General features: G+C 33.8%; 1 long non-coding RNA gene across 1 annotated transcript; it reads right to left on the bottom strand.

Annotated features, from left to right (window-relative positions):
• LOC138705630 (uncharacterized) lies at positions 1-27,562 on the bottom strand. Its single transcript, XR_011333700.1, has 3 exons — positions 27,467-27,562; positions 26,379-26,615; positions 1-453 (listed from the first exon to the last, which is right to left on the bottom strand). It is a non-coding gene; the product is annotated as an uncharacterized lncRNA (long non-coding RNA).

Raw genomic sequence — 27,562 nt, 5'->3', positions numbered from 1 at the left:
ATGGCAAAAGCTCTCTAGGCCGGCCAAAGAAGAGATGGACTGAAAATTCTAGTTTGAGACTGTAACAGGCCACTTGGCCTAATACTTGTTAGGAAGATGATGATGATGATGATGATGATAATGTATTAAATATATATAGAGGGTTATCACAGTAATATTTATGATTAACATAGCCTATACAATGCAATATGATTTAATTATACTTTGTCTTCAGTTTACCCTGGTCCTGTGCAAGTTTACTGTTTACTATGCCACTTCTTTGTTCTTCTTCCTGAGGGCGTATACAGCTACACAAGCACTTAATATGGCCGGCCAATTGTGTGCCCCATAAACCAGAAATGATCCCAGCAGACTGCAGTGGGGGACCACCTTCATAGTGCAACTGAGTTTGATCTCCTGGGAGACAACTTGTGTTTCCAGAGGTATCTGTGTCTGATAGGCAGGGAGACTCCTCTGGAAATCATGAACATTTTCCAAACAATTTTATTGGCTATTTTACTTCTTTAGAATGTATATTTTCATACCACAAATGGATTTAGTTCAATTCTGATTAGAAATACGTTTATTTTTTTTTTATTAAGGCTGTAAGGGGTGTAGCATTTAAAGACTTGTCAAAATTATTTTTTCATCACAGAATTCTTTTTTATAAATTTCTGAATACAAATCTAGTAACTCTTTGTTCTAAAGTTGGCTCCCTGAAGTTACTAGATGAATGTAGCGGAGGAGAATTTTAATTTACACAAATATTCATTTTACTTTCAAATCCATTTTTCTTTAAGTTTATTTTTCTTGAATCAACACAAACTTTTTTATGCCAAATATTAATCAATCTAGATGAAATTTTTACTGCAAGTATTTATGAGGTAGCTGCACGTTTCTATGCATTTATTTTTATTAACATTTTTCTTTTCATGAGTTATAGAAAAAAATAACATTTTCAAATTAAAAAAAAAAAACAATTCTGACGAATAAATGAGACATTTCATAAAATGAATGGATAGAAATGCTTCTCTATGTTTTGTGAATGTAATCAAGACAAAGGAAGCTTAAAAATTGAGATGATCTACTAAAAACTTGGGTTTGAAAATATTTCTAAAAGAAATAGAAAAAAAAAGCAATAAAATCAAAATCCAAAAACATTTAGGAATTCAAAATTTGGGTTTTGTTAGTCCTTTACATAATAAACATGCTATCAAAATTTGGTTAAAAATGATTACGGGGAAAAAAGTTTTGATTTTTGGTGGAGTGTCCCCTTACATACGGATGACTATGACACAATTGTAATCTTTGTAGAACTTATTTTATTATATAGAGTCACCAGTATGCTGAAAATCTCTGGCTGCCGAAGTAAATCATAGCATAGGGATCTTCCTTTGAGATATTATTTCTACTGTCTTATTGTGGGTAGGAGATATTATATGATCAAAAATTGAAGGTGATACTACTATAGTTATGGTAGACAAGAGTCAATCTACGCCAGCTTGCTTCGAACATGCCCCTGTTTGGATAGAATGATCTTTCTCTGTGGTTCTGTCTGATTGAAGGCAGAGTTGGACATTGAAACACCTCAGACCTGTTACTAAATCTACGTATTATTACTCTGTGAAAAGATTTATTAAATCTACATACCAGTACTTAGACTTCAACAAACAAAATTTGATAACACAATCTCAAGGGAAAAAATGGAACTCTCTGCATCATGATCCACAGTTAATTCCCGATTTACCACGAAAATCGTCTGTAGCTGCATTTAGATTGGCAACAGGCCATGATTGTTTGGCCAAACACCTGCATAGAATTGGAATATATCAGTCCCCTAACTGCCCATTGTGCAATTCAAACCAAGAAATGGATTCGGAACACCTCAAAATCTGTGCTTCAGTGGCTGACCATGACAATATCTTTAAAATATTGGAGTGCAAGAGGTCAAATGACTTTATTGTCAAACACCTGGCATTAGAAAACAACAACACGTTGAAACACCTAAAACTATAAGCCACCAGCGTGGCTCAGTCAAGGTGCTTGTCTGCCGGTCTGAAGTTGCGGTTCGGGTGCGGGTTCAATCCCCGCTTGGGCGGATTACCTGGTTAGGTTTTTTCCGAGGTTTTCCCCAACCGAAATGTGAATCCAAGGTAATCTATGGCGAATCTCGCCAAATATCATCTCGCTATCACCAACTCGACGCTAAATAACCTAGTAGTTGATACAGCATCGTTAAATAACCAACTAAAATAAAATAAAATCTAAAATTGTGCATCCATTAGGCATAACAAGGCATTTTCATGAATATCATATAGCCTACTACCCCCTTTCCTTCCAATGCCACCTTTCGACATTTGTGGTCCTCTCTCCTGACAGTTGCTTAGGCCTATGTGTAATCCACTTGTGAGGTTGGGGGTCCCTGAAAGGTGGGGTTACATCACCCCAGTGATATGATAGGATGATTGTATATTTATGGGCACCAGGAGACGTCTTAAATCTAAACTTAACCTAATTTCCAGACAGTGGACGGACATATGAACAATTCTTCCCATTAAGGAAAAATTTCAGTATTCTAACCGGGAATCGAAACCAGAACCTCAAACTGTAGTCAGAAGCTCAGACAACTAGACAATGAGGTTGGTCGAATATCATATAGGGTGGGGTTGCCAGTACTTGACTGTTTAAGGAAAAATCTTTTGCAAAACAATTATTTAAATTTTTCTGTAGGGGATATGACAAATTTGTATATGGTATTCAAAAACTTGTATATTTTTGTACCTAAAAGCAAATAATGGATCCATAAAGTACAGTTTTTACCATTTTTCAGACAATAAATGATGGTACATGCACAATCGATCAGTAGTTGACCAAGAAAAACCAAAAAATGATCAAGTGTTCAATGCTACTTGACCATGTTGCTTATTTTCTTTCAAAAATCATGTATTGTATTGTATTGTATTTATTAACATTCCAAGGTATTCATACATTCCTTTACAGCTAGAATATGGAACAAGTCAAAAAAACTTAATACTGTTATAAAGTCTTAATTTATAGTCACAGTCTAGATGAAATATATACAGACGAGATTTACAATATAGTCTACTAGTACAACACAAAGTTTTAGTATCAATTTCATGAAGCGTTATTGAATGTCATGAATTCACCTACAGAATAGAAGGCGTGAGAAATTAGGTACTTCTTTAATTTGGCCTAAATAATCTTATGTTTTGAGTTTCATTTTTTATATCGATAGGGAGGCTATTAAAATGTTTACTGCCATATAACGCACTCCTTTTTGATAGCACGATAGACTTGCCAATGGAGTATGAAAGTCATTTTTTGACGTGTATTTATGCTATGAACTGTTGAAATAGTTAAAAAGTTTTCATGATTACATATGAGGAAGATTATTAATGAAAAGATATACTGACAAGCCATGGGCATTATTTGTAGTTTTTTTAAAATAGTCCTACACGATTCCCTAGATTTGGCACCTACTATTATTCTAATTACTCTTTTTTGTAGTAGGAATATACTGTTACTATACTGTGTTTTAAACATTTATTTATAAAGGTTTTAGTTTTTAAGAAAGTTTCATAGCCTATTTGAATAATATACATTTGTTATTGTTGTATTAGGATTAATTATTTTTATTTTCGAAAGATAAACAGATAAACTTGTAATATTATTCCCTAAAATAAACAGAAAGGTCAGTTTCTATCAGATGCTTTTCCAATTCACTGCGGGCTAAAGCAGGGAGATGCACTATGTTACTTACTTACAAATGGCTTTTAAAGAACCCGAAGGTTCATTGCCGCCCTCACATAAGCCCGCCAGCGGTCCATATCCTGTGCAATATTAATCCAGTCTCTATCATCATACCCCACCTCCCTCAAATCCATTTTAATATTATCCTCCCATCTACGTCTCAGCCTCCCTAAAGGTCTTTTTCCTTCCGGTCTCCCAACTAACACTCTATATGCATTTCTGGATTCGCCCATACGTGCTACATGCCCTGCCCATCTCAAACGTCTGGATTTTAAGTTCCTAATTATGTCAGGTGAAGAATACAATGCGTGCAGTTCTGTGTTGTGTAACTTTCTCCATTCTCCTGTAACTTCATCCCGCTTAGCCCCAAATATTTTCCTAAGCACCTTATTCTCAAACACCCTTAACCTATGTTCCTCTCTCAGAGTGAGAGTCCTAGTTTCACAACCATATAGAAGAACCGGTAATATAACTGTTTTATAAATTCTAACTTTCAGATTTTTGGACAGCAGACTGGATGATAAGAGCTTCTCAACCGAATAATAACAGGCATTTCCCATATTTATTCTGCGTTTAATTTCCTCCCTTTACTTTTTAACTTCGGTCTAGAGTATGCCATTAAGGAAGTCCAGGATAACAGAGAGAGTTTGGAATTCAACGAGTTACATCAGCTGCTTGTCTATGCCGATGACATGAATATGTTAGGAGAAAATCCACAAACGATTAGGGAAAACACGGGAATTTTACTTGAAGCAAGTAAAGAGATAGGTTTGGAAGTAAATCCCGAAAAGATAAAGTATATGATTATGTCTCGTGACCAGAATATTGTACGAAATGGAAATATAAAAATTGGAGATTTATCCTTCGAAGAGGTGGCAAAATTCAAATATCTTGGAGCAACAGTAACAAATATAAATGACACTCGGGAGGAAATTAAACGCAGAATAAATATGGGAAATGCCTGTTATTATTCGGTTGAGAAGCTTTTGTCACCTAATCTTCTGTCAAAAAATCTGAAAGTTAGAATTTATAAAACAGTTATATTACCGGTTGTTCTGTATGGTTGTGAAACTTGGACTTTCACTTTGAGAGAGGAACAGAGATTAAGGGCGTTTGAGAATAAGATTCTTAGGAAAATATTTGGGGCTAAGAGGGATGAAGTTACAGGAGTATTGAGAAAGTTACACAACACAGAACTGCACGCATTGTATTCTTCACCTGACGTAATTAGGAACATTTAATCCAGACGTTTGAGATGGGCAGGACATGTAGCACGTATGAGCGAATCCAGAAATGCATATAGAGTGTTAGTTGGGAGGCCGGAGGGAAAAAGACCTTTGGGGAGGCAGAGACGTAGATGGGAAGATAATATTAAAATGGATTTGTGGGAGGTGGGATATGATGGTAGAGACTGGATTAATCTTGCTCGGGATAGGGACCAATGGCGGGCTTATGTGAGGGCGGCAATGAACCTCCGGGTTACTTAAAAGCCAGTAAGTAAGTAAAATAAACAGAAAAGAGAGAGAGAGAGAGAGAGAGAGAGAGAGAGAGAGAGAGAGACTGTTAATAGAAGAAGTGATTTCGCATTTAAATCCCTATGCCAGTGTAATAATACTAATAATATTGTTGCTGCTGTTGCTATGGAAATCAAGCTTGTTGATACAGTTGCTGTCATTTATAAATGGTTTTAAAGAAGAAGTAGTGTTAAAGAAATATATTTAAAAGGACATAAGTTGAGCTTATACATGATACTGTTGGATCCATTACTTCGATTTCTGCAGTATGTAATGAGTTATGGCTGTACTGTGGAACATTCTGGGGCATGTAGGGAACAAATCAGACTATTATAAGGCATACTGAACTAGTTTCTGCACAGAAAGAAAAGAGATACAAGAGACTGACAACGAAATGGAAAGAAGTTACGGTGAATGGTTTCCAATACGACCCAGCACTTGGTAAGTAAACCTTGGGCTCTTAAGAGCTGTCTCGATTTGGCTTTCATTTTCAATTTGTGCCTCTCTCTCTCTCTCTCTCTCTCTCTCTGTCCGTCTCCTTATCACACACATTTTATATACTGTTATATGCTGTATAATCTCAAGTCTGATCAGTTTACTATGTTACTAGTCAGCAATGTATGCAATGCAGGGGAAAAGGAACTGGCCACCAAACCCCAATATCTATTGATTTATTTGCCTCATGAGTGATGCCTTATAGGTGTTACTTATGAGGTCCCAATCAGTCTTCGGACTGTGGACTAAACATACATACATTGTATAGAGGGCTATGGAAAATGATGACTGATGAATTCAGATGACCAGGAAAAAAAAATTAGTGGTACAACTCAGATCTCAGAATTCACCCTTCTGAGAATTTCAGGTTCATCTAGCTTCTTGTTTGTTTAATTTCGAATTATTTATGACAAGTTAAAAAAAAACAGAATTAATAAACAGGAAATCCATAATTGCTCTTGCCAAAGCATATACCTATGTGAAGAGAATGCATATGTTCAGATATTATTATTATTATTATTATTATTATTATTATTATTATTATTAGTATCATTGGGACCTCTCCTATTTTTATTATTTATAAATGATATAAGTAAGAGAATAAATTCTAGCTGTCTTTTATTTGCGGATGATCTCAAAATCTTTTGTAAAATTAATAGTTCGGCTGATTGTCAAATTCTTCAAAATGACATTAATTCAATTTCACAATGGTCTGTTGAAAATGGAATGAAAATTAATCAATCCAAAACTTTTGTTATTTCCTTCTCACGGAAAACTACTTCCCAAAAATTTAATTATTCTCTTAGTAATGTCGTAATTACTAAGAAAGATTGTATTACAGATCTTGGTGTCTTACTTGATTCAAAATTATATTTTCATGATCATGTGCAATATATTTATAACCATTCATTAAGAATGCTTGGTCTAATCAGATCTATAACTTAATTCTTTTTCCACTCCTATGTGTCTATTAATTTTACACTACACGTTGGTTAGATCCAAGCTTGAATATGCATCTGTTGTATGGAACTCCATTACTTCCACTGACTCGGCTAAATTGGAGAATATTCAAAGAAAATTTATTTCCTTGTGTTCTTGTAGATTTTTACCTAATTCCGATTATAACTATGAGATTAATCGCAAATATTTCAATTGCGGTAGTTTGTTTACCAGACGTCAGGATCTTGATTATTTATTTTTTTGTAAAGTCATTAAGGGTGATATTGATTGTGAATCTTTCATAAGCAATATCAGTCTTCATATTCCTGCTAAGGGTTTAAGATTTCATAAATTGTTTTATAATAGGAATTCTAAATCTCTGTCTCCGGTCTGCAGATGCATTAAATATGCTAATTTGCATGGATTCAACTTGGATCCATTTAATGTGTAGTAATACTTTTCGAGTTTTATGTCAGTTTTATTATTTATGCCATTGTTAGACATGTATCATACTATTCTCGTCATTTGCATAACTTTACAATATTAATTATATGATTCCTGTCTTCATTTAAATGATTTCATTAATTCATTTGTAATACATTTTATTTAATTTCCATTATTTTAATTATCTCACTGAACTAATTTTAATAATATTATTTGTGCTATTTATTTTGTTGCATTTTGGTCAATTGAGTAATGTAGACTATTATATTGATTGTATTTTCATCTCAATGCCATTTTCTATCATTCATTCTCATCATCATTTGTTGTTTTGTTCTATTTTGTATCGTGCTAAACTGTAATTAGCCATGTGCTGTTGTTTCGCACATTAATATTCTAAATAAATAAATAAATGAATAAATAAATTATTATTATTATTATTATTATTATTATTATTATTATTATTATTACTCCGACTTTACCATGTTCAATGAAAACCTAACGACTTTACATATACATAAACTTTATGAACTCTGTAATATTTTTTTCAACTTTTCTATTGTTGGCAGCCTGCGATTGCTGGGAGTCGTTATTCACCCATTTTAAGCCAGTTATGTAGACCTATTTACCGACAGAGTTGTTGCCCAGGGTGCACCATAGGAAGGGGAGAAAAACCTTGTGTTACCTGAATCATGGGTTTGCCTAACCCAAGTTATAAATAAGAGTTACTCTGGGGATCGAACCCAGGTCCACAGAATTATAAGTCCAGCCCTCTAGCCACTAGACCACCTTGACGGCTATATACTACCACCACTATTATTTTTATTTTCTACTAGCCGTACCCGTGCGCTCCACTACACCTGTTAGAAATAAATATAAAGTAATTACATAATTAAAATAGGACGTTTGATCCAGGGAACATTCGTGTTTGATAGAAGGATAAATTGTTTAATATGTCACTTAATTTAAATTGTATTTAAATAATTAAAATGCGATCATTTTGGTCCAGAGACACTCATTTGGTGCAATGATAATTCCTTTAACATTTTTCTTAATTGTTATTACATGCAAATAATTAAAATATGATCATTTGGTTCAGAGGACATCCGTTTTTGATGCAATTTGGTCCCATCAAAATTTTGCTTGGAATGAAACGTACCTGAAATCATTTTTAAAGAAACTTTTGTTATGCAACATTTTTCACAAAAATTAATAATAAAGGAGATATTTCGATTTATTTAATTCAAGCCACCTTATAACCTAACTTTTAAATACAGTATTTTGAATGCTATATGGCCTAAAATCTAAGTTACAACGAACTTAATTTATATTTCAATTTTCATATACATCGGTTCAGCCATTATCGCGTGAAAAGGTAACAAACATCCAGACAGAGAGACAGACAGACATACAAACAAAAATTAAAAAAAAAAGCGATTTTCGGTTTCAGGATGGTTAATTATACATGTTAACACCAATTATTTTTGGAAAATCGAAAATTACCAGAAAAATTTTGGCTACAGATTTATTATTAGTATAGATTGTTAATATGCTCTAGAGTATGCCATTAGGAAAAGTCCAGGATAACAGAGAGGGTTTGGAATTGAACAGGTTACATCAGCTGCTTGTCTATGCGGATGACGTGAATATGTTAGGAGAAAATCCACAAACGATTAAGGAAAACGCGAAAATTCTAGTTGAAGCAAGTAAAGCGATAGGATTTGAAGTAAATCCCGAAAAGACTAAGTATATGATTATGTCTCGTGACCAGAATATTGTACGAAATGGAACTATAAAAATTGGAGATTTATCTTTCCAAGAGGTGGAAAAATTCAAATATATTGGAGTAAGAGTAACAAACATAAATGACACTCGGGAGGAAATTAAACGCAGAATAAATATGGGAAATGCCTGTTATTATTCGGTTGAGAAGCTTATATCATCTAGTCTGCTGTCAAAAAATCTGAAAGTTAGAATTTATAAAACAGTTATATTACCGGTTGTTCTATATGGTTGTGAAGCTTGGACTCTCACTGAGAGAGGACAGAGATTAAGGGTGCTTGAGAATAAGGTTCTTAGGAAAATACTTGGGGCTAAGAAGGATGTAGTTACAGGAGAATGGAGAAAGTTACACAACACAGAACTGCACACATTGTATTCTTCACCTGACATAATTAGGAACATTAAATCCAGACGCTTGAGATGGGCAGGGCATGTAGCACGTATGGGCGAATCCAGAAATACATATAGAGTGTTAGTTGGGAGGCCGGCGGGAAAAAGACCTTTGGGAAGGCCGAGACGTAGATGGGAAGATAATATTAAAATAGATTTGAGGGAGGTGTGATATGATGGTGGAGACTGGACTAATCTTGCTCAGGATAGGGATCAGTGGCGGGCTTATGTGAGGGCGGCAATGAACCTCTGGGTTCCTTAAAAGCCAATAAGTAAGTAAGTATAGATTGTTAATATGAACTTGATAATCAATAGCAAGATGCCAGTAGTAGTTACCACAAAGATAGAAGTAGAAATTGGAACATGAGAAAGAATAATAACTACACATTATGCTCAGTAATAAAGTTATGAAAAATAGTCATAACTTTAAGTATACAAGTTGGCAGTTCAAATGTATCCCGAGACTGGGGAAAAAGAATTATACGTCCTGTTGTAATAAACATGGCAGCTTCTCATACTTTTCACAGAAACGTGCAAGCTATCGCTGTTTATGAAAAATTCACAGATTATGCTACTGTAACTGTAAAACATTGAATAAAGTCAGGGCATCAAGATTTTGACGTCAGGAATACAAAAATGTGGAGAAATCAACTTTTCCCCCACAAGTACCTATTTTTGAAATCAATGAGCAGAAGTCTGCACTAACACAAACAAGTGAATTTGCATTGGACAGTTTATAATTCCGCCGAATCAGCTGTTGTAAAGACTGCCGATGCATATTCAAATTTAACGTGCAGTAAAGTATTAAAAGTGACTGAGGCATAGAAGAATACGTTATTGACTGACTGTAAGTAGGCCTTTTAGACACAATATTCTGATTGCATGGTTATAGGCCTAAATTAAATCAGTATGCGTAGCTGTAAATACACTAAGATCTTTGACAGAATCTCTTGTGTCAATTACATTTTGATATAAGTTATAGTTCAGTATAGAGGAGGTAGCTTTCCTAGTAAAGGTTATGACAATAAGTTTCCAAAACATTTATTTTCATACCATCCTCCTCATATCTTAGGCCTAAGGATAGATTTTACAACTATATACTAATAAATAAAGTCGAGGATTTCATCCCCTAAAAATACACTACCGTACTTGAAAACTTATTTCACAGAAATACTTCAATTTTCTGTATTTTTAGCCATTGGGCAGCAGGATTTATGTAGTACCCATAGAGGGGTTTAACCTTCGTGACGTATGCTTAGCATCGTGTAATGGTAGTGGTGTACAAGCAGCACCATATGTGGAATTTTATTCGTGTTTAACATGATAAGCCCTACGTTGTGTAACACAGCTTCCTATACACAGGGATTCAACATGGGAAATAAAGCTGTCACGTTGGTCCAGTGGCTAGAGCAATGGACTTACAATCCTGTGGATCCGGGTTCGATCCCGGAATACTCCAGATTTATAATTTCTTTTGCACAAGCCCGTGGCACAGAAAAACAGAAATTTCTCTGGGGGTTCCCGTTCCCCTGTGACATACCAACAAATCTCCATCATCATCTCATTGTGGGTGTAGTGTAGACTCTGGGCAACCACTCTGTTGGTAAACTGGTCTACACAATTGGCTTCATATGAGTGAATGACAAACAATCAAGTGTCCACCATTAGTAAAAAAATAACAGTAATAATGGGAAATAATTATTTGTAAAACCTACTATCTTCCCCTTACCTTATGTTTCATAAGAACATTTGGTGAATGTAGAGTATCCAACGCCCAATGAACGAATATTTCACTTTTATCACTGCCAATGTTGCGCTATAATCGTATATGCAAAGTAGGCTATAACAAAAACCTAAACTAACCAAACCTAACCTGTCAAAGAAGCAACAAGTTATACTAAATATCTGTAAAATTGGCTTATGTCTATAGTGGGCGGGACATAAGTAACATTGACCGAACATTTTATAAGGTAGAATGTTAAGGGATTAAAAGGCACCTAAATGCACTATTACCAAGTTCAGGACAATTAAATTAATTAAATACAATAATTATATTTAATTAATTCAATTGCTCTGAACTTACTCTATTATTCTAAAATTACTTAAATTATTCTAAAATGTAGTAACTTTATTTCTTTTATTTAACTTTTTATATTTGTTTCTTCTATAGGCAATTGATTTTTTATTTCTGTTGTACTTGACATCGAGTTTCATGGGGCCATGGCGGCACAAATAACACAAAATTAGGAACAACTGGATAATACGCACGGCAGACCAATATCGATAGTCGACTCTACTCGCTGGCCACTAGTCACCGAACCGTATCAAACAAAATATAATCGAAATGGTGGTAGTCAAATTCGCGACTATATTCTTAAATAATTCACTCCATTAGTCAAGTTCAAGGTTTTATGTAGTACAACGGCGGTTTTTTGAATGCATTAAAAGAAAATGAAGATGTAATAAGATAATAAACTAGGTTATCACAAGGAAATTAACAGGATAAAGGTGTGTTTCACGGAATACAATTAAAATGACGGAAAGTAAATTTCCGGTTAATGTTCGCCAAAGCGTAAAGTACGTAATTATGACGGCGTTGCTGTTTTATTTCTGGCCTATAGAAAAATACTTAGCCTTTTACGAAAAAAAAATTTAAGGACCATGAAATTATTCACCGCTTTCATTATAGGCCCATTATTTTTTAACCAAAGCTAATCTAACCTAACCTAACCTATCCTAACCTATCCTAACCTAACTTATCCTAACCCAACCTAATTTATTCTAAACTAACCTAACCCAACCTAACCTATCCTAACCTATCCTAACCTAACCTATCCTAATCTAACCCAACCTATCCTATCCTAACCTATCCTATCCTAACCTATCCTATCCTAACCTAATCTATCCTAACCTAACCTATCCTAACCCAACCTAACCTATCCTAACCTAACCCAACCTAACCTATCCTATCCTAACCCAACCTAACCTATCCTAACCTAACCTTACCCAACCCAACCAAACCAAACTTAACCTAACCCAACCTAACCTAACCTTCTCCCATTCCTCGACCTCATATCACTTATCACATGCGGCTCGCGACAGGATATTGCCTGTCTGCGCATGCGCGGACTTGGCTAATAAAAACCTAAACTAACCAAACCTAACCTTCGTATATCCAAGGTCTGTAACCGGAACAAGAAGGGATCTCAATCATTTAATCTTCAATGTACACGCGAAAATAATTTCAAGGATCACGCTTCCACTGCATGAGAGGTCCGCGCATGCGCTACAGCAAAACTGTTTCTGTCGCGAGCCTCTCATCTAAGCCACTCGTCATAATTTACCCGCAATATTTGCGCAAATACACCTTGTACCTAACAGTGGTGCTTAACATTTAATAAAAAAAACAAATATAGCAAAAATGTTTTGTCTCGAAACTCTCATCTAAGTCATGTAATAAGTTTCAAACGATTATAAAATACGATAATTTGGTCCAGGGAGCATCCGTTTTTGATGCAAAGATAATTCGTTTGGCTTGTTTCTTAAATGAAATTACGAAATGGCGTTCCTGTGCTTAAGTCACGTAATCTACTTGCAATATATTTGCGCAAATATACCTTGTAGCTAACAGTGGTGCTATCTCTCAGTAATGTTCAGAACGAAGGAGGCACAGAAAGAAAATAAACAAATTTCTCTCTCTAATGACGCCACACACCAACATCGTGTTCTTATGTTGGCGAGATTGTGTATTTAGTAAAATTTGGCGCTAAACGTAACGGCACGGTTCAATGATACCGTGGGAATTCTCCAGTATAGCGCAAAAATAAAATAACATTGTTGATGCGTTAGGCAAAATACAGCATACATGTAGAATTTTATTTCATTAATTTCTCAGAAACAATTAAGAAAATTAAATAGTGCATTATGATGAACTTTCAGTCCCTTATAAAATGTATTTTAATTATAAAATTCTAAGAAATAAACGGGGGAAGGCAGTATTTACAAATAATTGACTGCCCATGTTAAACGTCTATGAATAGTGAACTGCATTACGACCATATATGGCTATGTACGCTCTTACAAAAAATTATGTTATGTGTAGGCTATCTGTTGTTTTTCATGATTCGTATTTCTTCAGGGCTAAATAATTAAGTTATGTCTGAAGATAGGGTTCATAATTTACTCGATGGCCATTCTTAAAAGATTTGCTCTCCTCTACATTTACAACGTAATTTCCATACAGTTGAGTTTTCAATAGGGACATGCCAAGAAACGAGTTCAATCGTGAGAATGAGAAATTTGTGATGACAGATTCCGCTCCTACGTAATTTGTTGTTAAACAAGTGCAACCACTGAATGCGTGTTCTGATTTTCGAATATTCGGCGGAGCGAAGTTTTATGTGGTACGTAGTAATGTATGAAGGTGTGTTAAGTTTAATTTATTCGTGAAATAGAGTATTTAAGAAGTGTTAATTTGTAGTATATTAGGGAAATCGGATTTTACAATAAAGACAGGAAGGTGTTAGCAAGAATTATCTGTGATATGAACTTTTTAATTGTAATATGCGATACGAAAACTTCTGAATACGGATTTAGAACATGGCAGAAAGGACGCTTCGTTTACAAAGGTAATGTACTGTGAATAAGAATGATTTCTTGTTTATTATCTGACTGTCATTTATGTATTTTGTTTGAAACTTATGCCAAACTAACAGAACCAGTGCAAATTGTGTGTTCGGGTATTGTGTAAATCATTTCCCACTGACAGCTTTATACAGTTTGCAATAATGAAGTATGAAGGAAGGTCAATGAACCTTTTAGAAAGAAATGACATCATGGCGGATTATAAAAGAATGGCAACGGAAAATAATGTAATGTGAAGAAACACCTGTTAATCGCGAAGTGTTGACAATTTCTAAAGTAACCATAATAATATAAAGGCATAAAATATAAAATAGAAAACATAGGTATTATGATATTATGTATTGCGAAATACGTGTTTTAGGAAATAATGGACGTAAATGAGTAATGACATACAATGCTTGCGTACCGTGTGAAAAATGTCACTTTGTGGTAGCGAATGAAATGGTCAATGTGAAGTTGGTAAAGGGGCAATGATAAAGGATTCTGGTCCGTCCTTCAGTAAATAAGTAAATAAATAGCTAAACAAAAAATTAAATGAATATACAAGTAGATAATTGATAAAATAAATAATTAATTGAATTCAGTAAATAATGAAATAAATTATTAAATAATTAAATAAATGAATGTGAAAGTTGTATTCTTCACTCTGATTAAATAAATAAATAAATGTAGAAATAGTATTCTTCACTTTACATTTAGGCGATATGCAAATTCAGTTAAATTGACCTGTAGGAATAGTAACAACGTTTCGAATTATTTGCGTTAACAATAAATAGTTTTCAGAATTATATTAATATTTATATAAATACTTTGAATTACGAACGCTACTTATAAAAATTAGTTGCTCAACGAGTGCCTAATTAAAATAAATTCAACTTTAACTACAAAAAAATATCACTTATTACGTTAGGTTACTTATTACGTTATTTCCGGTAATATACGGCAATTTAAGTTTTAATTTGTTTGGGTAGAGGCTAGTTTGTTGTAAAATAAAAAAAAATCGGTAATTTGCTAGGAGACGTCGTTGCACATAGGCCAGTTTTACGCTAACCCTAAACATCTTATTAAATATTGAACAAGTTCTGAATTATAACCTAAAATAAGATACTTTCCACGACACTTATTGATAATAAGGTGAAACGTGCAACACATCTTCTATTTTTGGTCCAGGGAAAATACTTCGTTTAACCGTGGTCTATATGCAACGACGTCTCCTAGCAAATTACCAAAAAGTTAAGATTTCATGTAAAGTGACGTGAAAAAAAGTGGGGTAATTTCCTAGAAGACGGGCAAAATTCAACATGGCTGACGAAAACTACCTACAACGATCTGCCAACTATGAAGTTCAAATGCCACCATACATCACAAAATCAAAGATGGAAACTCAAACATATATTCATATTATTAAGGAAGAAGAAGCCCTTAAAAAAAATGAAAATGTTTAATTTTCAATCTTTGATTTTTTTTTTTGGTAGCATTCGAACTTCATAGTTGGCTGTACTTTTCTGTCAGTTTTGATCCACACTTTACTCCAAAATATCACTAAAATATATAATAAAACATAATAATTTATCATCTTACGAAAGTAAATTCACTCCTCATTGACGTCTTCAACGACAACCACTTCACTCCTAGTATATGACACAGGCTTCAAGGCAATCTAAACTTAAACTATGCAGGCAACAAAGAACTAAACCAACAATTTGTCGTACAGTCAACTTCGCATAATTATACCATGTATTTACACAAAATGAAATTCTCTTCGAATACTTATTACGCCTTAACTTATTCGGAATATTCTGTAAACAATTCCTTTAAAACGACAGTCTTCGACACAATTCTTATTCACCAGCGAAAGAACTGAACCAAAATCGACACAAAATTTAATACTCTGTTCTATGTTCACACATCTTTCACAAAAACATCTTAAAATGACCAACTTTCAATAGCTTTAGCCATCAGACACAATATAACATCACGTCACGCCAAACAACCAAGAACAACTGACATAATTACCCATTAAAAATTCTAGAATAATTGACAACTATAACCAATTAAATCGAAAATCACGGCGACAACCACTTCACTTCCAGTATATGACATAGGCTTCAAGGCAATCTAAACTTAAATCATGCAGGCAGAAAAGAACTAAACCAACACTTTGTCGTACAGTCAACTCGCGTAATTAAACCATGTATTTACACAAAATGAAATTTTCATCGAACACTTATTACACCTTAACTTATACGGAAAATTCAGTAAATAATTCCTTGAAACCACAGAAACACAGTTTTCTCCTCATCAATTGTCACAATTGTTATTCACCAGCGAAAGAACTGAACCAAAATCGACACAAATATAATACTCTGTTTATGTTCACACATCTGTCACGAAGATCATAAATGACAAACTTTCAAAAGCTTCAGTCATCAGACACAATATAACACCACTCACGTCAAACAACCAAGAACTAACAAAGTCATTACCTATTCAAAATCACGAAAATTCTAAACAAATGACAACTATAACTAATCAAATCGAAAGCAAATCACGAAAATCATAAAATGACAAACTTTCAATAGCTTTAGCCATCAGACACAACACAGGCCAACACCACTCACGTCAAACATCAAAGAACAACTGACGTCATTACCCATTCAAAATTACGAAAATTCTAAGTCAAATCACAATTATAACCAATCAAATCGAAAGAAAATCACGACGGGACCTAGTATAAAAACCTAGAACTAACATATGAAAGTCGCTAAATATTACTAACATTTAACTCTAAAATAAAAAAGTTGGCAATACTCACTACATTCAACCAGGTGCCCGTCTTATATGAAATTACCAAAAGTGGAATACAATACAAACGAGGCACGATTACTAATTTCATTGAAATAATTATAACACTAATTGGGTAAATAGAGTTCATAAATTGGTAACATTTCCGTTTAGGCCTGCTTAAGATAATGGTGCGCAAAAAGATAAAATGAAAATATTACAATATTCCCGTTCATATACAATATGTAAATATAAAATATCACTGACAACTTAACCTCAAATTAACCTGATAAAACAAAAAAATTAGTTTACATAGAGCAAAAATATTAATTAATCAGACCATATGTCGACAAACGTCTGTAGGTACACATGACCAATTCCAATTAATGTCATACGTAGGCTAAATAATATACCATTCTACCTAGTATAACAAAAATAATAACAATAATAATAATATAATAATAACAACAATAATTTCATTTGTCTATTTACTTGTTCACTTATTTATATTCGATATTTATGTGTTGGATAACAGCTGTTTGCCAATAAAAGTCCAGCACAGTAATAGAAATAATAATAATAATAATAATAATAATAATAATAATAATAATAATAATAATAATTTTATTTATTTATTTATTTATTTTCGATATTTATGTGCTGGATAACAGCTGTTTGCCAATAAAAGTTCAGCACAGTGATACAAATTAATATAATAATAATAATAATAATAATAATAATAATAATAATAATAATAATAATAATAATAATTCTATTTATTTATTTTCGATATTTGTCCTGGATAACAGCTGCTTGCTAATAAAAGTCCACCACAGTAATAGAAATTAATATAATAATAATAATAATAATTTCATTTGTTTATTTATTTTCAATTTTTATGTGCTGGATAACAGCTGTTTGCCAATAAAAGTTCAGCACAGTGATACAAATTAATATAATAATAATAATAATAATAATAATAATAATAATAATAATAAAAATAAAAATATAGACCATTCCGCATGTTGTGAAATCTACCTGTGCATGAGGGGAAGGAAAAAGTCGACTAAGAAGCTTCCCTCCCTTGCTACGCTTCGACTTGTGAGCTACTGTGCAGGCATGCAATAGTTGGTTTCACGAGATGATAATAATTGCGTACTATGTTAGTAACAGCATAATGGTCTCGGTTACTATAGAAACACACATTCTGAAAGATAATATGAAACCATACAGAGAAATATTGTGTTTGGTCAAAAAAAGAATAAATTTAGTACGAGAATACGTCAGATCAGTCACGAAGTAAAAGCATAACAATTTTTAACAACAGAGGTCAGTCTGTTTTACTTAAAGTCTACATAATTCTTCTTAAACACTGCCAAAGGCACTGCAAACAGTGTTCGTATACAAATGGGTCATGTCAACAAAATTATTTTTAAATGTATTTCGTATACAGTGTGTTTTCCTTTTCACACACAGGAAATTTTAAAAATTGTACCAGTAATAAAAATTAAGCTATTTCTAGGTCTTCCCTACAGCAACTTACAAAAGCTTTTCTATGTAAGAAATACACGTTTATTTTCTTTGATGCATAATATAGAACATAAATTCCATTTTATCTTACTTTTTACATTTATTTCACTGTAAATTTACGGGATAAATTGGCCAGACTATCAGTCTGTGGTGGAAATAGTGTTATTAAAAACATTGGATGGTTTGCATGTGAACAGCAATGATTTATATTAAATGTAGAGGCGTTAGGCCTAGGTTATAGTGAAATAACCCAATGCCTGTACAATAACAGCCATGTAATGAGGTGGCCACACCCTTCTTACGCCCAACACCACTGAAACTGTCATGAAAGTAGCCTACATTGTTTGTAATGTTAAATACTACTAATGAAAAGTATGCAATTTATTTCCATTTGTGTGCGTTTTCAACTTAAACGATACAGTTTAAATATGATTTCCTAAATTGAGCCCAAATTAGTAAATGACCAAGTAACAAAAACCACGTATTGAGACTGAAAAAAAAAAACTGTTAGAATGGCATTACCGGTACTCATTTTTATTTCTATGAACTTTGGATTTTTGGCAATATTTATTTTACGTTAACTTGATCAGTTATTCACTTTATGTTGTCACCTGGACATTGCTTGTGTTAAGCTTAACTGTGAATCACTTCAATCATTCATCTCATTTGTTTAAAATATTGTTTCTTTGTTTTTAGTTAGGCCTATTTGTTCTAAATTTAAGAGTGTGATTGCCTATAATTATTTTTTCTTTGAAAAATAATTTCAGAATGTATTTATTTGCTATTTTTTTTAACTTATTTTAACAACCAACCCTTTGTCTTCAGTTTACCCTTGATATGTGTACATTTAATGTTGACTATGCCACTTCTTTGTTCTTCTTCCTAACTGAGGGCGTATACAGCTACACCAGCATTTAATTATGCACATGTAGCCGACCAATTGTGTGCCCCATAAACCAGAAATCATCCCAAGAGATTGCAGTGGATGACCACCTTCACAGTGCAACTGACACGGAGAGGACACGCTCTGTATATCACCAAATTAAATGAGATTTTGTGACATGAAAGTACAAGACGTACTGTTTAAAGTCATACCTGGTATGGGTGGCCAATGACCCCTCGTTTTGAAAATATTGGCTATTGTTTGTGACATACTTCCGTTAGGTGCTCAATAGGGATGCATTAGACTGTGTAAGGGCGTAGCTCATGTGGTTGGATGCTGATTTGTCATCCAGACAACCCAAGTTCGAATCCTAATGCCTTCTCATTTTTTGAAGTTTGATATTATTATCATCATCATCATCATTATTATTTTAATTCACTTTCAGTTGTCAGCTCCTATATTCAAAGCCATGTTGAAATATGTGTGGTATGCATCAAAATTAATAAACGAACGAGAAGTGTTTGTGAATGTGAAGGATATCTGTTTCGCAGCAGAAGTGCGAAAAAATGTGTGTGACTGTGGACAACCTTCTTTCATTTGCTGTGCATGGTGCAGGAAATATGTATGCTTTGTGTGTTTTTATGACATCATAATGAATCGGGTACAAAATGAAATGGAATAGCTGCTACAGAAATAGAACAGACGCCAGTGACACATCTTACCTTCCTACGTGAGCAGCATTTCATTGTTTATCCTTTACAATGCAATGTTAGTTAATTAGTAATTTGTTTAAAACATGATGAAGCATTCAATACATTGAGAAATATGATATACGTATGTAAATAGATAACTGTGATCACAATATTAATCATTATTAAAAGAAAAAAATATAGAAACAGTTAAGATTCGAACTCAGGTTGCCTGGATAACAGCTCAGCATCCAACCATATGGGCTATGCTGTTACACAGTGTAATGCTTCCCTATTGAGCACCTAACGGAAGTATGTCACAAACAATAGCCAATATTTCCAAAACGAGGGGTCATTGGCCACCCATACCAGGCATGACTTTAAACAGTACATCTTGTGCTTTCATCTCACACAATCTTATTCCATTCGGCGATATACAGAGCGTGTCCTCTCCTTGTGAGTTTGATCTCCTGGGAGACAACTTGTGTTTCCCGAGATATCTGAGCCTGATAGGCAGGGAGACTCCTCTGGAAATCATGAAAATTTAAAAAAAAAAAAAAAAAATTATTGGCTATTTCACTTCTTTAAAATGTATATTTTCATACCGCAAATGGATTTAGTTGAACTCTGATTAGAAATATGTTTAATGTTTTTTTTTTTTTTTAATTGAGGCTGTAAGAGTGCGTGGCATGTAAAGAGCTGTCAAAATTACTTTTTCATCAAAGAATTCCTTTTTTACAAATTTCTGATTATAAATCTAGCAACTTTTTGTTCTAAAGCTGAGTTCCTGAAGTTAGTAGATGAATGTAGCAGAGGAAAATTTTAATAGCTTTGTTTTACATAAATATTCATTTTACTTTCAAAATCTACTTTCCGTACATTTATTTTTCTTGATTTAACACCAACTTTTTATGCCAAATATTAACCAAACTGGATGAATTTTTTACTGCAAGTATTTATGAGGTAGTTTCATGTTTCTATGCATTTATTTTGTAAGAAATGCTACTAGTTTGTTTTATTAACATTTTTTTCATGAATTATAGAAATAATAATATTTTCAAATTTTCGAAAAAAAAAAAAAGTTTCGACAGTGAATAAATGATCATAAAATGAATGCATAGAAATGCTTCTCTGTTTTGTGAATGTAACCAAGATAAAGAAAGCTTAAAAATTGAGATCTTCTACTAAAAATTTTGGTTTCAAATATTTCTAAAAGAGAAAAAAGAAATAAAAAATCAAAAACATTTTGGGAGTTCAAAATTTGGATTTTGTTAGTCCTTTACATAGCAAACATGCTATCAAAATTTAGTTGAAAAAAAGAAGTAGAAAAAAAGTTGTAATTCTTAGTGGAGTGTGCCCTTGAACCTGGATTGGAACTAATTTTTTTATACAGAGTCACCAGTATGCTGAATATCCCCAACAGCCAAAGTAAATCATAGCATCGGGATCTTCCTTTGAGATATTAGATCTACAGTCTTGTTGTGGGTAGGAGATATTACTTATTTATGGCTTTTAAGGAACCCGGAGGTTCAGTGTCACCCTCATAATCCGCCATCTGTCCCTATCCTGAGCAAGATTAATCCATTCCCTACCATCATATCCCACCTCCCTCAAATCCATTTTAATATTATCCTTCCATCTACGTCTCTGCGTCCCCAAAGGTCTTTTTTCCCTCCGGCCTCCCAACTAACACTCTATATGCATTTCTGAATTCGCCCATACATGCTACATGCCCTGCCCATCTCAAACGTCTGGATTTAATGTTCCTAATTATGTCAGGTGAAGAATACAATGCGTGCAGCTCTGCGTTGTGTAACTTTCTCCATTGTCCTGTAACTTCATCCCTCTTAGCCCCGTATATTTTCCTAAGCACCTTATTCTCAAACACCCTTAACCTATGTTCCTCTCTCAAAGTGAGAGTCCAAGTTTCACAACCATATAGAACAACCGGTAATATAACTGTTTCATAAATTCTAGCTTTCAGCTTTTTTTGAGAGAGGACTGACTTACAGGCCTACTGCAAGCATTTGAACCATCTGTGTTAATATAGTGGTAGTTTCTTCATTGCTATCATCACGAAAGACTACATCGATGGGGCCGAGTGTATAAATGTTTAAATGTTACTCTCTACTGATTACTCTAGTAAATGTGGAGGTTATTTACATTGTGAACATTCTTATACGAGATGCACCCCAAGTGCAGAAACCATGTCGTTACACAGTTTGGAAATTTTCTAAGATTATCTCCAATATTAGACTGTTAGACAAATACCAGGTAATCCATAGCTAATCCTCGGTCTCCTCTCGCTATAGCCTAACCAATTCTAACATTTCTGTCTTTATAGTAGAAACTACTGATACAACTTATTTGCTCTCTTTTTTCTGACAACTTAATGTAAGAAGGAAGTGGCATTTCCTCACATGAAATGCTGTGCCCATCTTGAAACTTATCTTTATCTCTGGAGAAGACTATCTACCTTCAAAAAGCAGCATTGTATTGGGTGGCTGTCACCATCTTATTGGGTCTGATTGCATTTCATGCCATCTCTCATATTTAATTGAGGTGTTTGATATTATTTACTCTAGCTAATAAATTGCATTAACGAGGACGTAACCAGCTTATTATTTTTATCTAAGTATTACTACCGCTAGAACAGAAAAACAGACAGCCAAGGGAAGGGATTGATGAAATTTTGGTCATTCATCATCGTTCCGTCCAAGGGCAGGTCTTTCACTGCAAACCCAGTATAATCCAGTAGTTCCTATTTTCCGCCTTATTAGTCTCCTCATATGATCCATATAACTTAATGTCGTCTATCATCTGATATCTTCTTCTGCCCCGAACTCTTCTCCCGTTCACCATTCCTTCCAGTGCATCCTTCAGTAGGCAGTTTCTTCTCAGCCAGTGACCCAGCCAATTCCTTTTCCTCTTCCTGATCAGCTTCAGCATCATTCTTTCTTCACCCACTCTTTCCAACACAGCTTCATTTCTTATTCTGTCTGTCCATTTCACACGCTCCATTCTTCTCCATATCCACATTTCAAATGCATCTCTTCACTTCGTCGTAATGTCCATGATACAATTCCACACTCCACACAAAGCACTTGACTAGTCTCTTTAGTTCCCCCCCCCCCAGAGGTCCGCAGAAGATGCTCCTTTCTCTATTAAAAGCTCCCTTTGCCATTGCTATCCTCCTTTTGACTTCCTGGCAGCAGCTCATGTTACTGCTACTGCAGTTTCGCCAATTTATACGGGGCCAAAGCACACCCAATGATTTGTAGTTTTAATATTGTTATCAGTTTCATTTATGAGATTTATTGATTTTAACTTAAAATTCAAATATTGAGCCCACCCAATGTTTTTCTAAAGCTGGCATCACTGTGCTACTGCCTCATTTAGAATTTACAAGTTTACCTTCTTTATTTTTCTTGCTATAACCATGGTCTTCGTCTTGTTTGCATTTATCTTCACCCCATACTGCTCACAGCTGTCATTTAGCTCCAGTAGCATATCCCTTACTGTCATCTCCTCTTCTGCTGACAACGCCACATCAGCAAATCTTATGCAATTTAATCTTCTTCTTCCTACTATCACTCCTCCCATGTTCATTATCAGTAAAAAAAAAATTGCATTTTAGTTTCTTCCTAAAAAAAATATGAATCCGCAATCTCTTATTTGTAAGTTGAGAGGTTTCTGCACTTGGAAGCATAAAAATTACGTCATATTTAAATGGTTGCACCCTTGAACTTTAATTCCAAGCAAACTTTAGGTATAGGTACGCAGTTTTCTCACATTTCTTCAGCACATTTCGTCATGCTCAAAGTGTAAAGCCTCTTACAGTTTTGATACCAGGAACATGAAACTTTTACAGCATGTTCTATATATAAATATTTAAAGAAAATAATCTGCCCTCAATAAGGGTACTAGGTATACTGTTGTTTTAAAAAGAAACACAGTATCATTTTATGATAAACTAAATACTTCCGACATTAAGAAAGTAAAACATGCAGGCCATTTAATAGTGGAAAGTAAAAATTTAAAATTTGAAGATGCATATTAAAAAAACTTTCCATTTAGAAATGTAAATTTGAAGTTGTTGATACTTAAACTTAGTTCTTTTATAACCATATCAGAGACGATGTAAAAAAATCGTGGATGAAGCTTAAATTCTGTAAGAGGAGATAAGTTATTGATAATATGCATTTTTTTTTAAATTTGTATTACTAAAAATACTACTCACCAGGTCATAATGAAACTAATATATGTAAGAACAAGAGTACTTATAGCAAGGGATTAAGTATACAGAAAATGAAGTCCCTACTTACGAATTGTACGAAATGTAAATTTTGCCCATCACTCCCCTTACGAAAAAAAATACAGGAATGCAGCGCACACTTCTGTAAAGAAGTGAGAGCAGTGAATGTATTCGTGGGATACAATTTAGTACACATTGTTATTTGGAAGTCATTGAATGTTGCCTTTTTAAATGTCATCATATAAAGCCGTTGAAGATTTTCAACTCTTTCGCATTGTTCTTCTTCTGATTTCTTCTCAGTCGTTTGAAATATAATTGAAATAATGTTAGAAAGTGACTATTACAGACTAATTTGGATGTTTAATACCATTTCAAATTAAAATCCGATAAGCTAAATAAAATTAAGTTCCATGCCGTGGCATCGCAGTCTATGACATCCTGCCTATTCAATTCAATTCAACTTATTTGGCCATTAAACATACAGTTTTAGGCTTCGTCAGAATACATTGAAAAACATGTAAATACATTTTAAAAAACACTAATAAAAGAAACAGTAAAATTTTAATAATACAATGAAAACATGAAGTAATTTGAGACTTTTAGATTAAAGAAAACTAACTAAAGTACAATTAAACCTATTTATTAAAATGCAATTTCATACAAATTTGTGTTGAAAAACTCAGCAACAGAATAAAAAGTAGGCTATTATTTAATAACCAATTGTAAAATCTAGTTTTGAAGCTATTGATTGGTAATTTGTATTATTGACTTGGGAGCTTATTATATAATTTTATCCCCATAATTAAAAAATTTTTGTTGCTCTTGTGTAATCTACAATATGGAATATTAATTTGTTCACTATTTCTAATTTCATGATCATGTATATTGGCCACTAATGAGTAATTGTCGATATTTTGTCGAGTGTAAAGTACTAGATCATATATATATATATATATATATATATATATATATATATATACATACAAATTTAAGATTGTTAAAATCCGTGATTGTCTGAAAAGTGGCCGACAATGTTCCAGATAGTTTGATTTACATAAAATTCTAATGGCTTTCTTTTGTAAAATCAAGACGCTTTCAATTTTGGTTCCATTTCCCCAGAAAATTAGGGCATATCGGATTATCGACTGAAAGAAAGAAAAGTAGGCACATCTTAAATAATTTTGCGAAACGCAAGTATTTAATTTCTTTAACAAATATAAAACTCTTGATAGGTTTGTGCATGTGTATTCGATGTGCTTAACCCATGTTAAACTGGAGTCTATAAAAAGCCCTAGAAATTTTGTGTAGTTGAGTCTGTTGCCCTTATTTAGTAGATAATTTAGGAATTACGAAATGCGCGCTGTTTCGAATCCTCATGGGGGAAGAAATTTTATCATGAAATTTCGGCCAGTGTATGGGACCAGTGCCCACCCAGCATAGTGATGCACTTGGGGAACTATGATAGACAGGGAAAATCTGGTTTCGCAAACCAGCTATAACAGTTGGGGTGGATCATCGTGCTAACCACACGATACCTCCCATACTGATTGGATGATCGTCCACCTCTGCTTCAGAATACTTATAGCAAGGGGATGAAGTGTAGAGAAAATGAAGTTCCTACTTTAAGAATTGTAGGAAATAGAAATTTTACCTATCATTCCCCTTCACAAGAAAAAAAAAAAAAACAGGAATGCACTCTTTCGTGAAGTGAGAGCAGTGAATGTATTCGTGGGATACAATTTAGTACACACTGTTAACCTGTTTTATGTGAAAGTCTGCAATTTTCATTGTCTTCCAGAAAAGCCACATGCAAGGAAGTATAATTTTCCTTTGATTCATTGCCTTTTATGATGTAGGTCTATATAGTGATAAACATGTGTTTTTTTTTTTTTTTTAGTTTGCAAGGTCCAAAATACTTTAAACATAAAAATCCTTTGTTACTTACCTATATATTTTAATGCTATGTTGTGACAAATCCCCTCTTCCACGTGTTGCTATTGCCAACATATAATAGGCTATGCAAGAGGTCCAAGATAAATTGCTAAGGAAATAGTCTCATTAGTAGACCTATTTCGTCCTGAACCTTTAGAGTCTCTGTATTAGTAACAAGTGTGAGGAGAGGACTACATCAGTGCATTACAATATAGTCCTGAAGATCTCAAATGATTTTAGTATTTAAAGAAAATAAAATTGTGCCTTCTTGAGTGTAGCTTTTCTGGAGAATGACAATTTTTATCTTTAATAGATTTTTCAAAATAGCTAGCTTCCTTTCATGGACCTACCTGCTGCTGGTATTGTAGTTGTTTTTCTGATCCTTTACGTTTTTGTTTACATTAAAGGACAAATATGACGGGTGATGTGAAAACTTTGAAGGAACTGCATTGTCTATGAGCTTGGATATTTCCCGAGGCGCTACAAGAATGTTGCCGTCACTTCGAACTGCTCTGTCTTCTCGTACAATACGTTTATAAAAATGATTCATGCAGACGGTGGCAGTACTGTCAGGTTAGAAATTGTTCCTGTAAATGGAACAGAACCATTGTTGCCTTCTCTGAGAATTTTTTGAAAAGAAAATTGCTTTTCTATAGCACGCGACACAAACTTCCAACTTGCGTTTTCGTAAGTTCTACAGTGCGGAAACTGACAGGTTAGGTTAGGTCAGGTCAGGCTTTTAGTATGCCTTGCGTATACGAATCTGTTAGGTTAGATTAGTGTAGGCTTTTTATATGCCTTGCATATAATAAATTGAAGTGAAATGTGCGTTTCGCGTTTACTTTGAATTGTTCTAGCTCTTATTAAATAATCACTTTTAGGTTACATACACCAATGAACTCTTTCCAATTTTTACTAATTTTCTAACATGTTTTCAAGTCAACTGACATTCTATATGAATTCTTTACATTCCAAACTACCTTTATTCTGAAAATTAAGACAATTTTTCCACTTTCATCATCAAAAAAAACCTTCAGTGTCGCGTGCTATTGAAAACCCAAGAAAAGACTGTCACAACCGTCAGTCAGTGTGTTATAGTTTGATCTACAATAAGAAACACAGCACGTCCAAGGCATGGTGATGAAGTCATTCTTTATTTCCATCGGCTAGTCTGCATTTCGAGAAGTTGAGGTTATGTTGTATGTTCGCATTACAATAATTTACTATTTTTCGTCCATTGCCACAACAGTCTGATGCAGTATCCAGTAAGCTGTGATATACTAACACAGTATAAATTTAAGGTGAAATAACGAATTTTAACACTTATAAAAAGATAAAGCATGCATATATGGAACCCTCGCTCTACACTCCATAGGAAAGCTACTACACTTCATATAACTACAAACACCAATAATATATTACTGTGTTTTATATTCACCATCTCGCAATTTTTATACAGCTGTTACTTTCTGTTCATTTTAGACAACGATTCAGTCTGCCACCCGAACAGTGTTGAGAACACTGTATTAATAAA

The sequence above is a fragment of the Periplaneta americana genome, chromosome 9, assembly GCF_040183065.1.
Source record: "Periplaneta americana isolate PAMFEO1 chromosome 9, P.americana_PAMFEO1_priV1, whole genome shotgun sequence".
NCBI lineage: Eukaryota > Metazoa > Arthropoda > Insecta > Blattodea > Blattidae > Periplaneta > Periplaneta americana.
The sequence above is the reverse complement of the archived record's forward strand: the minus strand, read 5'-3'. Positions and strand labels throughout refer to the sequence as shown.